Raw genomic sequence first — 13199 nt, forward strand, 5'->3', positions numbered from 1 at the left:
AAAAAAAAAAAAAAAAAAAAAAAAAAAAAAAAGCATATTTGGAATTTCCCAATAAGGCTACCAGCAAAGGCGATTTGGCTTCAGCAAAGAGAGGCTGAAGTGTTGCTATCTTCCTAGAGACTAAGGAAGGAGAAATTGACAAGCCACAAAAATGTAAATCATCCATCTCAAGAGAAGTGTAGTCAGCCAGGGATGCAGGACAGAAGAGTCTCTAAAGAACCTACAAAGGCAATCACACAAGACAGAAGCGTGTGAGCTCCTTTGCCAGCCCCAGAGGCATAGGACCATGCCACTATAGCACTGTGAGAGGTCTCCAGCTCCCTTAGATCTCTCCCTCCAGCCCGGGCATGCTGCTGGCCTATTGCAAGTGGGAGAGAAAACCACTTCCAATGAAGATGGAACCTTTCACTATTGCATGGCTTTGGCATTCTAAGTGTTGAGTCTGTTTTGTGATATAAAGAAACTTTAGGCCTTTTAATTTCTTGGACCCTATCCAAGCTTTTATCTAGGAGTATGGAAAAAAATACCATGATGAGCAGACTTAAAGGGAAAATAAAAGTCAAGTACAGTTGCTTATATGTTTATACCCCATGAGTTCAGCTTTTCGATGCACCAATTACACAATTTCCTATTATACACTCATTATGTGCTCTGCACTAAGATAAGTGTTTCAGAGATGAATAAAATCAGATACAATCACCATCTCACTAAATTGTATAGTGCTGAGGGTACCAAGAATGGCTCTTATCTGTTATTGCATCCACTATAACAGTTACCACAAGGTCTTCTTTCTGAAACTTTGCAAACTGTTGATGGTGTAGGAATGGCAGTCAAAAAATAATTAGAAGTTCTGAGTGCTAGTTAAAGTTTTGATATGGAGGGGCGCCTGGGTGGCGCAGTCGGTTAAGCGTCTGACTTCAGCCAGGTCACGATCTCACGGTCCGTGAGTTCGAGCCCCGCGTCAGGCTCTGGGCTGATGGCTCGGAGCCTGGAGTCTGTTTCCGATTCTGTGTCTCCCTCTCTCTCTGCCCCTCCCCCGTTCATGCTCTGTCTCTCTCTGTCCCATAAATAAATAAAAACGTTGAAAAAAAAATTAAAAAAAAAAAAGTTTTGATATGGAAAAGCATCAGTGAGACATGGCCTAACCATCCACCTTTTCTGTTTCTTTTGCTTATGTGTAAATAGAGAGGGAATGGGCTGGATAAGTCACATAATACTTTCTAGGTTTAAAATTTTAAAATCCTATAGCAGCATTAGTCATAATAACCAAAAATTGGAAACAACCCAAATGTCCCTTAAGTGATGAATGGGTAAATAAAATGTGGTGTGTTCATACAATGGAATTTATTGGCAATGGAAGGGAATAAAGTACAGATGTATCCTCAGAGATATTGTAGGTTCGGTTGCAGACCACCACAATAAAGCAAGTTTTGCAATAAAGCAAGTCTGATGAATTTTTTGGTTTCCAGTGCATATAAAGGTTATGTTTACATTACACTGTAGACTATGAAGTGTGCAAAGCATTATTTCTAATAAAATAATGTATGTACCTTAATTTAAAAGTACGTTATTGCTAAAAAAATGCCAACCATTGTCTGACTTTCAGCGAGTCATAATCATTGGTCACAGACCACCATAACGAATATGAAAAGTAATGAAAAAATAATTATTTAACAAATAATGAAAAAACTTAAGATATGGTAAGAATTACCAATATGTGACACAGACATGACCTGAAAAATGCTGTTAGAAAAATAGCACCAGTGGACTCACTGGATGCAAGGTTGCCACAGACTCTTCATTCATGGAAAAAAAAAAAAAAACAGTATCTGACAAGTGCAGTTAGGCAGAGCACAATAAAATTAAGTGTGCCTGTATTGGTACATGCTATAACATGGATGAACCTCTAAAATACTATGCTAACTGAAACCAGCCAGACACAAAAGATCGTATATGATATATTTCCATCCCTATGACAGTCTGGAATAGGGAAATCTACAGATACAGAAAGTGGTTGCCCAGAGCTAGGGGAGGGGGATGAGCCAGAAAAGGGGGTGGCTGGGAAAGGATATAGGGTTTTGTGAGAAGTGATAAGAATGTCTTCAAATTCACTGTTGTGTTGGCTGTACAATTCTGGGAATATAGTAAAAATCACTGAATTTACAAATTAGTGAATTTTCTGGTATGTGAATATAGGTCAATAGTGCTGTTTTGGGGTTTTTGTTTTTGTTTTGAGAGAGAGAGAGGGTGCAAGTGAGTGAAGGGCCAAAAGAGGGAGAGAAAATACCAAGAGAGGCAGAGAGAGAGAGAGACAGAGAGACAGAGAGGTAGAGAGAGAAGTGGTGCTCACCTGAAGCAGGGCTCCAGCTCACCCAGAGGAGTCCAGCCCAATGTGGGACTCGAACTCATGAACTATGAAATCATGACCTGAACCAAAGTCAGATGCTTAACAATGAAGCCACCCAGCCACCTGTGCTATTGTTGTTTTAATCTATGATTTCTATGTATAAATTAGAGGAAAATGTCAGAAAACACATTGAGTTGAATAATGTAGGAAGAGCTCAGAGGAAGTGAATGTGATAAATTTATTTTCTAATAACATCATACCCATTAAAAGAGAGGATATCTTTGTTAATATTTTTATTTGTTGCATCTCAGTAATATATGTAATCTATAATTATGTATGATTTATCAGAAAGAAAAAAACTCTCTAACTCATAGTACTACTTAAGTTCTGAGAGTAAAACTGTTCTCATCATTAATGGGTGAATAATTAAAATATACAGGTGTTCTTAAATTTAGTTTTTTAAAATTTCTTTTAGCTTTTTTAAAGGTGAAAATAATTTCACCTTGATCTTCTATTAAGGAGAAAGAAAAAGGACACGTGTATTGAGTTCCTACTATACACTAAGCTTTATACCAACTGAGTTTACATATATCATCTGATTTACTCCTCATAGCCACACTAAACAAAGGTAGAATTACCCCAATATCACAGAAGAATAACTTGATGCTTAGAAAGCTACATTATTTACACAAAGATGCGCATCAGCACTCAGTACATTTGGATTTAATTCTAAGTTATTAAACTTAAAAAAAAAACAGAAATTGATATAAGTTTCAACTATCTCTGTCTTTATCTCTGCAATAACTCTCTATAACCTGTCACATTCAGTATAAACTCCCCAGCCTAGCACTTGATGCCTTTCCTAACCTGGCCCTATTTCTTATTCTCTCTCAGGACTTGGGTCATAAATTCTTAAATCTATCATGGTATTTTCTTACTGTCCATCAGCTAGAATTTCCTTCCCACTTAGATAAGTTCCATCTTTCCTTAGTGGAAGACGGTAGCTTGAAGTCAAGTGTGTATTCTGACCTGTCTGAACATATTTGCTAAATGATGGGCAAGGCCTTCAGAGCTGAGTTTTCATGAATAATTGGGGCTGGAAGAGGGGAAGAGACATAGCACATGGGTTTGAGACAATACTTGCCCCCTTCTAGGCCCATGGACTAATACTGAGCTCTATGAAGAGAGGGATATCAGCAGAAGCAATAAACAGCTCTTTTCTTGAGAAGCCACAGCATTCAAGAACCCAAAGAGTTTACTTCAATACCCAAAGGTATTGTAAATGGGAAAGGTGGAGGTATGTTCATATCCTCAGGGAGGGGAAGAGTTGGGGAGTTCTCCTGATCCTTCAAAATGCCAGTGTCTCTAGGTGAAAGTATCACCCAGTGCCAGCAGGCATTGTTGGCTCCATACCCTTGCTATATTCTGCATAGTTGTGGGAAGAGCAACAATGTCACTATGAGTGATGAGTGACCACTCCTAAGTGACCTCACAGCTAACCAACATCAACAAGTACAAACCTATGGACCTGAGAGACCAGGGAGCACACGTGAAACTGTCTCTGTTGATTCACAGAAATACTTGGATGAGATTTTGCAAGGGACCACGTTCCTATAATGTGAGAGAGCACAAGTCAGTCAAGTTGAATTTAATATCGTTACTGTGACTCATTAGCATGCATAGGTGATAGATGGCAGGGGAACACTGAATAATAATTTGAATTCTATCCACTCCACCAAATGTATCTGTCACTCTACTCCATGTTTCTCTCTTCTCCACCTTGTATTGTTCTCTTTCTTTTGTGCAATCTTTTACAGATAAATAGAAATTCATCAGGGCTAGTAGTCATATATGTTGCTTTCTTTATATTGGTCAAAATGCCTAGCTTCAGGATTATTTACTCCAACTTTTCCAGTTTATGGTCACAGCTCATAGAAGTTAAGTCATTTCCCCAAGTTACATCATATAGCTCAAGTGAGATGGAACACCTGAAGGGTATTCAGGCTGTCCTAATTATAAATCTTTTTTAAAAAAATTATTCCACATTCTCTACCTGTTAATTCACTCATCTTGCCCAAATGCAGCTGGAAGTGCTATTAAGCAGCAAAATGGCTAAAGGCAGCTAGTCTAATGGAAAAGGAAAGGTTATTAACAATGATTAGGTATCAACTCTGTATAAGGAACTGTTCTAAGTAATTTCCCATTTAATTTGCTTGGTCTTTATAACAACTCGTATAGATGGTACTATCATTTTATGAATCTAGGTCTGTCTGATTAAAACTCCTTGCTAAAGAAACCACAAAGCATGCCATTGATCTTTGAATAATCAAGAGGCACCGTGAACATACAACTGTCTTGTGTCTGAGTTTTCAAAGATGTGTAGATATCATCACAGTTCAAGTAGCAAAGATCTGTCAAGCATCTCTCTAAAGTGCATACTTCCCAAAGTAAACCCAGTGGCTATTAAGATTTGACCAGAGATTTTGCCAAGAGATTGGGATGAACCCAGAAGAGATAGTGTGAAGAATTCTTAAATTCCTATCACATGTGTATAGTTTCTATGTTAGCAAGGAAGCAGCTTTGATCTAAGGAACAGATAACCCAGGAAGTAATTTGGAATTCTTCGGCATATCTATAGCATCCTCAGGGCAGAACATAAGGGCATGTCTGTTATTTTGATTCACGTGAAAAGAGCAACATGGGCTCCAGGCAGTGCTAAATTCTTTAGCTTCCAATTTGAACAGGGCAGGAAGTAGCTAAAGATTAACAAAGTAAGCAAACTTGTTTGCTGTATAAACCTATGGGTAAGTTTGAGGCTAACTGCAGGAATTCTGAACTCTTGGGTTTGTGCTGTGTGGTTTCCATAACAACTAATGACAGAAAATGAGGCAAACCGGCATGACTCATATGAAATGTTTCTGTCCGGTTCTCAGAGGCCAAATTTGGTCATTGGGAGACCTTTAAGAATACAATCATCTCTTTCTTACTAATCACACTCAAAGGGCAAAGTGTTCCTCAACCGGAGCGGCTCTCTCCACCAGCCACCAAGGCGGCAGGCCCATTCATCTGTGGGGAACAATGGGGGGGTCCCTAGAAGTCACATTTGGCTAATCCCTCAAAGATGGTACACATCTGCATGTCAGAGAACGTCACAGTGTGCACGGAGACTGACTTGGGCCAGGGCCACTGGGAAATGGACAGCAATTTTTAGCGCGAGGGTCAGTATTGCTGCATGAGCCAACTTCACTTCTATTGGATCAGGGTGGAAGTGGATGTAAGGAAGAGAATGAGGGGGCTGTTCTAGGTCTTAAAAGAAAGTCTGAGGTTTACAGTGTGCAAATCACCTCCCCACCACCTCTAGCCTACCACTGCTGTAAGTCATTACCAGGGCTCCCTCTCTGTCTTCACTCTCTGCTGACCAGTTTTGCTATATCCCACGGATTTTGCACACAGCCTCTCTCTCTGATGGATTCTTTTCCTGTTCTCTACCTCTAGCCACCTTTTCCATAATTTTTATCTTTTCCACATCACTGATTAGGGTCTCCCTTAATGCTCATTGCCACTATGATTCCCTTACCTTCTCCACTTGCCCCTTAGCCTATCCACTTTGCACACGGCAACCACGGTGCACTTTTAAAAATATGTGCCCAATTTGCATCCTTCTCTGTGAAATACTTCACTGACTTTGTGCCGCTTGAAGAGTGAAGTCCAAACTGCACAAGCTCCACCCCAGACACCAGGCTTGTCTTCTCTGCCAAGCTGCCAAACCAGCTCTTGTATCAGAACCTTTGCATGCCCAGACCTTTCACACACTCAGGCCCTCTGTCTCTTCCTCCCATCCTTCACCTGCTTGAGATATCTTTTAGATCTCACTTAGAAGTCCTTCTCTTAGTAAGGCCCAACATAAATGAGGTCCTCCCTGATACTGTCTTTCATAGCAATCTATACTTCAGACCTATCACCATATTCTGAAATGATATATTTATTTATATCTGTGACTTCTACTTACTCATGCAAACCCAACTTCTTATCCACGCCTAGCACAGTATCTGGCTACACATATATGAGTATGTAGAAACTATATACTATATACAGAGCACTTACATTGAATTTGACTCCTCTCACTTAAACAACAGTGGGGGGAGGTGTAGGAACTTTGAGTATTAGTGGAGTATTAACTCTCCTAGGTACTGCTTGTCCTCAGGTAAAAGAACAAAAACACAGCACGCAAAAGATCTCCCTTACCTCACGATGTTTGGACCCTGATGAATCACGGGGAAGGCTATTCAGAGAAGGTTTGTGATGCAAGATCTCCATTATTTTATGCACAGAGGAAACCACCACACTTGTTCTGGCTAATCCTGGTTTTGAATCATTTCCTGTTCGCTCTGGAAACGCCTTGAGTGTGGACCAGACTTACTTGTGACAGATGTCAGTCCTTAGCAGGTTGATTTGCCTCTGTGACATCAGTTCTGCACTGCAGATTAACCTCCATAATCCAAGTGCATTTCTCAGGGAAGCCCTGGGGTTTGAAATTGGTGAGTCAGTTTGAGACTGGCTAACACTGGAGGTCAAAGAGGAGTTCCCTGAAAAACATTTGGCATGGTGATAATCTGCCTTTATTTTTTTCTAGAGCAGTGGTAAAATTACAGAACAAGTTCATTCAGAAGGAATTTTAAACATAATACAAGATGAAAATTGAAGTCTTTGGAAACTGAAATGTTGATAGTTTCTGTTCCAATGTCTTCAGATGGAAATAAGGATAAAGGGATTGAGAGCAAGAGGACTAGAAATGATTAAACAAGTCCTTGGGTAGCTCATTCATTCGAGAATGAGCCTCTGAAATAGGTGAAATTCTCTCCATTATCAAATGAGAAAAATGAAACCAAAAGGTTAAGTGACTTCCCTGGTGTCACAGAGCAAGGGAGCGATGGAGCCTGGGTAGAAACGCAGTGTGGCTCCTTCAGGCCAGAACCATCTCAGGGGGATCCAGACTTGCATTTAACCCAAAGAAACAGTTCACTTCCATATCCAGTATAATCGAAATGTTGAGAAACAATGTGGAAATGTTTTCCTTTCTAAAATATTAAGTTAGAATAATTGGAATGAAGTGTGCCATTCTCTTTATTGGATAACAGGTTTTAGCATAAATCATGAAAGTGACATTTTTGTAACTCAAAAGCAGTCAAATGTTGGCAATTTCAAATTGCATTCGTCTTGAGTTTTCTGTGTCTCCTGACATTGCTGTAGTTTATTTCTATTTTTAGCACTTAACACATTGCCAATTACATAGTAGAAACCCAGTAAATGTTTATAGGGGGAATGAACAAAGCGAAGTTATGCTAGCTGAGATACAGACATCCTTGCATGTTACACTTTTTACACAGAGATAAAATAGATAACAGAGGGGCACCTGAGTGGCTCAGTCAGTTAAGTCTCTGACTCTTGATGTCTGCTCAGGTCATGGTCTCACGGCTCATGAGACAGAGCCCAGCACTGGGCTCTGCACTGACAGCAGATCCTGCTTGGAATTCTCTCTCTTCACCTCTCTCGGCACCTCCCCTGCTCATGCATAAGCCCTGCACGCACACACACACTCTCTCTCTCTCACTCTCCCTTTCTCTCTCAAAATATATAAATAAATAAACTAAAAATAAATAAATAAATAAATAAATAAATAAGTAAATAAATAAAATAGATGGAAGCTTTCTAAAAGTATCTGGTACATGTGGGGTCCAGGGTCAGGAAGACAAGTCAGACTTTCAGCTCCTACGTTCACGTAAGACCTTGGACAAGTTATTTATCTGCTCTGGTGCTGAGTTCCTCAGCTGTAAAGTGGGGCTGACAGTAGATACCTGCCAGCATTATTTCCCGGATTGAATGAAATTCCATTTCTACCAAGCCAATCTTACAGTGGGTTCTCAGCAATGCAGTGTTATTCCTACTCTGAAATCACCATTTAAAATTAATTGTTACTACATAATTCTTCAGGGAAAAATGTGGATTCCTAAAAAGTTTTTTGTTTGTGACTCTGTCTTCAGCTAAGCCACAGTGATTAAAATGCTTATAAGGCAATGGAACGTGTCAAATTATTTTTTAAATGACCATTCAAATAAAAATATAGAAGGAAGCAATATTTCCCAAGTATGAATTGCACGAATACCTTAATATACTAGTACAGCCTGGTAATATCAACAAATTCCAGAAAGTAAAAATTTAGGTGCTTTTTCTCTGTGGGAGAGGTATCTTTGTAATAAGAAATTCTATTTTAATGCTGTGAAAGGGTAAACTTCCTGTGTTCTGAGTTCATTATCATTGCTCCGCCCTGTGAAGATGATAATGGTCAGCAAAACAGAGCTATTTTGGTACCAAGTAAGGCTGCAAAATCTTCCTCATCAGCAAAATTGAAAGGAGAGGCAAGGAAAAAGCTTTTATGTTTGCAATTAAATGGGTCTCCTTTGATATTTAATAGTAAAACAAACAAACAAACAAACAAAACAAAGCCTTTTGTTGATTTAAAACAATCTGGTATTTTAGGGAAAAAGACAATTCACAAGGAAAAATATCTTAGATTTTGCTTTATTGCTACAAAGATACACTTAGTGCAAAAAAGTTAACATATATTCTTCACAGAGGAAGATCTTCAGATTATTTTTGGCCCTTCTTTTCTTGAGTGGAAATACCCGGAATATTGTTCATTTGTTTGTTTTTACTTTATCACAAAAAAGAAAAAATGAAGATCATAACAGAAGTTTCATTTTTGGGGGGTTAATATTGTGTTTTTTATTTTAAGGAATTGAAATTCAGTACCTATTCTCTTTATTTACCATTTAACAAAAATTTTTATTTACTACATGCAAGACACAGCCCTCAGCTCTGAGGACCCAGTGACCTACAAGAGAAAGTGTCTTGCCTTCATCAAGCTTATATTCTAGGGGACCTTCTCCCATCCTGATAACTATGATCCATGTTTTATTGTAATTCTTGGTGACACATTAGTAAAATGACCTGGCTTCTCTATGTATTCTGACCTGCTCTACCTACACGGAGTAGGGCATACACACAAACATACATACACATTTATTCCATATGCAAGCATATTTTGAGTTCAATTCAAATTCAACCGAGCGAGTATTTATTAAGGCCCAATTCTGTAACAGACACCAGCCTGGAGTTTGAATGAGTTAGATCAAGTCTGAGTGAGTTAGACCATGTCTTTCCCTCAAGGAGCTCACAACTTGGGAAAACGCTGATGCACAACCCTGAAGTTTAGAAGCTACTTCCGCTCGCTGGGCAAACATTTGACTCAGACCATAAGGGACGGAGAGGATTTGAGTGTGTGGAGGAAAGGGTGTTTCAGGGCCACCACTGTGGTCCTGCTGCATTGGCATCTCCTGGGAGCTTTTCAGTAATGCAGAATCCCCGGCCTCCACTGACCTCCTAAGTCTTCTGAGTCTTAACAAGATTCCCGGGTGATCTGTAGGCACATGAAAGTTTGGGAAGCTCTGGGTTAGAACACAGAGGATGAGGCATGTGGGGTCTGAAGGTAGTGCCTGGGGCCAGCGAGGCCACAGCACACAGCAGGTGTGAGTGACTGCCAGGTGCACAGAGTGTGAGAAAAGATTATAGTGGAGTCAGCGTAGACATCTCCAGTCAGACTAGGGCATGAGGAAATTCCAGTTATCAATGCTTCCCTGGGCACAAGCACACTCTTCCTCTTCTAGGTTATTATTGCTTGTGTACTTTTTGTTGGTAGTGTTTACTGCCCTAAGTTATCATTATTTGTTTATGTATCCGTCCTCCTCCTGCCCTTCCCCCAACTGCATGGCAGATATTTTCAAGCAGAACCTATTCATCTTGTATCCCTTGAGCCATGTTTTCAGAAATGATTGAACTGACCTAGTAAGTTCTAGCTATGCCATCATTAAGAGGAGGCCATAGCTTATTCCCAAATTATGTATAGTTCAAAATTGTAGTTAGACAAAGCTGTCAAACATATATTTATTTGTTTGTTTGCTTACCTACTTAGTTATTCAATACTGATATTACAGAATGCCCGGCATTTCCTGCCTTCCCTTCCTGGTACCTGCAAATTTTTCTTTTCTCCTGCCTCTCAGACTCTCTGTCCCTTTGCCCATCTTACTGCTCTGGCCAAAGCGTGTGGTTGTTGATTAGGTCATCAGTAACATACTCTGCATATGGATCACATTCTGAACAGAAAGTAAGATTTCTATTTCCACTGACACCTTAAAAATATTACTAGCAATGAATGGCAGAGGATGGTGGGGAGAATGGCTAGCCGGTGTAGGAGGAGTTAAGGCTCACTGAGTGCTTCCTAAGAAATGAGTTCTGATCCAGAACAAGAAGTGGCATTCACAGAGGGAGAACCAGGGTGAGGGTGTTCCATAAAGACAGAGTGAGTGAAAATGTCAGAGAAGAATGCTTTATAACACATTGCTGGTGATAATTCATCTGGACTGTAATGAGTGTCAAATAAATAAACACAGTTTTTTATTGAGTCCATGTGAAGGGGATGAGGTAGAGACATTAAGAGAGATGGAGTCATAAAATGGTTTGCATGCCAGGCTGATGGAGTTGGACTTGATTCTGTAGGCAGTGGGTAGACTTTGAAAGTTTTGAGCAGGCAAGTGATGTGTATGGAGTGGCAAATTAGAAAGCTAAATCTAGCTATCATGTAAAGGGCACACTGAGAGGTAAAAGCTGAAGGTAATGGCCTCCATCAACAACAACAGTGCTCTAGTGGACTGCGATAGAGGTCCAGGCAGGGTGACCAGGACATTGGGAGGTCCAGGCAGGGTGACCGGGGCATTAGGAGGTCCAGGCAGGGTGACCGGGGCATTGGGAGAAAATGACTTATTAGAGAAATAACACTGAGGATTAAGCCAGTGTGCCTCCAAGTTCTGTTGGTGTCTCCTCTCAAAATATCTCTAAAATCCACTACTGCTTTCCATCTTCACTCCCATGCACACCAATCTGGGCAACTGCAGTAGCATCCTGAAAAGCTGTGTACTCTCATGCTACTGCTACCCACTGGCCCTTTCTACAAAATACTGCCAGACTGACCCTTTAAAGACACAAACCAGAATATTGCCTTTCTCCAGCTTGAAATTCTTCAGTGGCTCCATTTACATGATAACACAATGCAAAGTCTGTAACCTGGCCCCAGAGGATTCAGCCCTGTTTCTGTCTCCATTTCCAGCACAAGCCATTCTTTCCCCTACTCTCTGGGCTCCAGCAACACCAACTTGTTTTCATTTTCTTGGACAAGTTATGCTTTTCCAAACACAAAATCTTGTCATAAACTAGTCCCATTCTTTGAAATTCTCTCTTCTTTATCATTTGTCAGAATAACTTCTACTTATCCTATACACTGAGATTTATATTGCAAGCACCTGTAGTATTTTGAAAGTCCCTAAAAATAATTAGGAAATTGAATAATGCCAACATTTCAAGAAAGGGGAATACTCTTAAGTTTTGTTATAAAAATCCATCCCACATTTTTTTTTTTAATTTTTTTTTCCAACGTTTATTTATTTTTGGGACAGAGAGAGACAGAGCATGAACGGGGGAGGGGCAGAGAGAAAGGGAGGCACAGAATCGGAAACAGGCTCCAGGCTCTGAGCCATCAGTCCAGAGCCCGACGCGGGGCTCGAACTCACAGACCGCGAGATCGTGACCTGGCTGAAGTCGGACGCTCAACCGACTGCGCCACCCAGGCGCCCCATCATCCCACATTTTAAAAAAATTATGTTTATTTTTGACGGAGAGAGACAGAGCATGAGTGGTGTGGACAGGCAGAGAGAAAGAGGCACGGAATCTGAGTGGGCTCCAGGCTCTGAGCTGTCAGCAGAGAGCCCGAGGCGGGCCTCAAACTCACAGACCCTGAGATCATGACCTGAGCCAAAGTCGGGGGCTATACTGACTGAGCCAACCGGGCACCCCCATCCCACATTTTAAAACTTTTTTTTAATGTTTATTTATTTTTAAGACAGAGCATAAGCAGGGGAGGGCAGAGAGAGAGGGGGACAGATGATCCAAAGAGTCTGAAATCTGACAGCACAGACCCTGATGAGGGGTTCAAACTCTCAAACTGCAAGATCATGACCTGAGCTGAAGTTAAGAGTCAGTTGTGGGGCACCTGGGTGGCTCAGTCAGTTAAGCATCTGACTTTGGCTCAGGTCATTGTCTTGCAGTTGCATGAGTTTGAGCCCTGTGTCGGGCTCTGGGCTGACATCTCAAAGTCTGGAGCCTGTTTTGGGTTCTGTGTCTCCCTGTCTCTCTCTGTCCCTCCCCCACTTGTTCTCTCTCTCTCTCTCTCTCTCTCTCAAAAGTTAAAAAAAAACATTAAAATTATTTACGAGTCAGATGCTTAAGTAACTGAGCCACCCAGGCACCACAACTATTTTTGAAATTAGAGTAAAATATACATTTTACTATAAAATAGTAAAAAATTTACTATTGTAGCCATTTTAAGAATATAATTCAGGAGTATGGAGTATAGTCACATTGTTGGGCAACCATCATCACTATCCATCTTCAAAACTTCTTCTTCTTTCCAAACTGAAACTGTACCTATTAAAAAACAAAACAAAACAAAACAAAAAACCTCCCTACTCCTTGCTCACCCAAGGCTCAATCTCTGAATTTGAGCGCTCTAGATATCTCAATAAGTGGCATCAGACAGTACTTGTCTTTTTGTGACTGGCTTATTTCACAAAATAACGGCTTATTTCACTGAATAATGTCTTCAGTATTCACTAGTGTTGTAGCATGCATCCAAATTCCCTTCCTTTTTAAAGCTGAATGATATTTCACTGTATGTGTATACCAC

The sequence above is a fragment of the Herpailurus yagouaroundi genome, unplaced genomic scaffold (assembly GCF_014898765.1).
Source record: "Herpailurus yagouaroundi ecotype Mexico unplaced genomic scaffold, PumYag 28, whole genome shotgun sequence".
Classification (NCBI taxonomy): domain Eukaryota; kingdom Metazoa; phylum Chordata; class Mammalia; order Carnivora; family Felidae; genus Herpailurus; species Herpailurus yagouaroundi.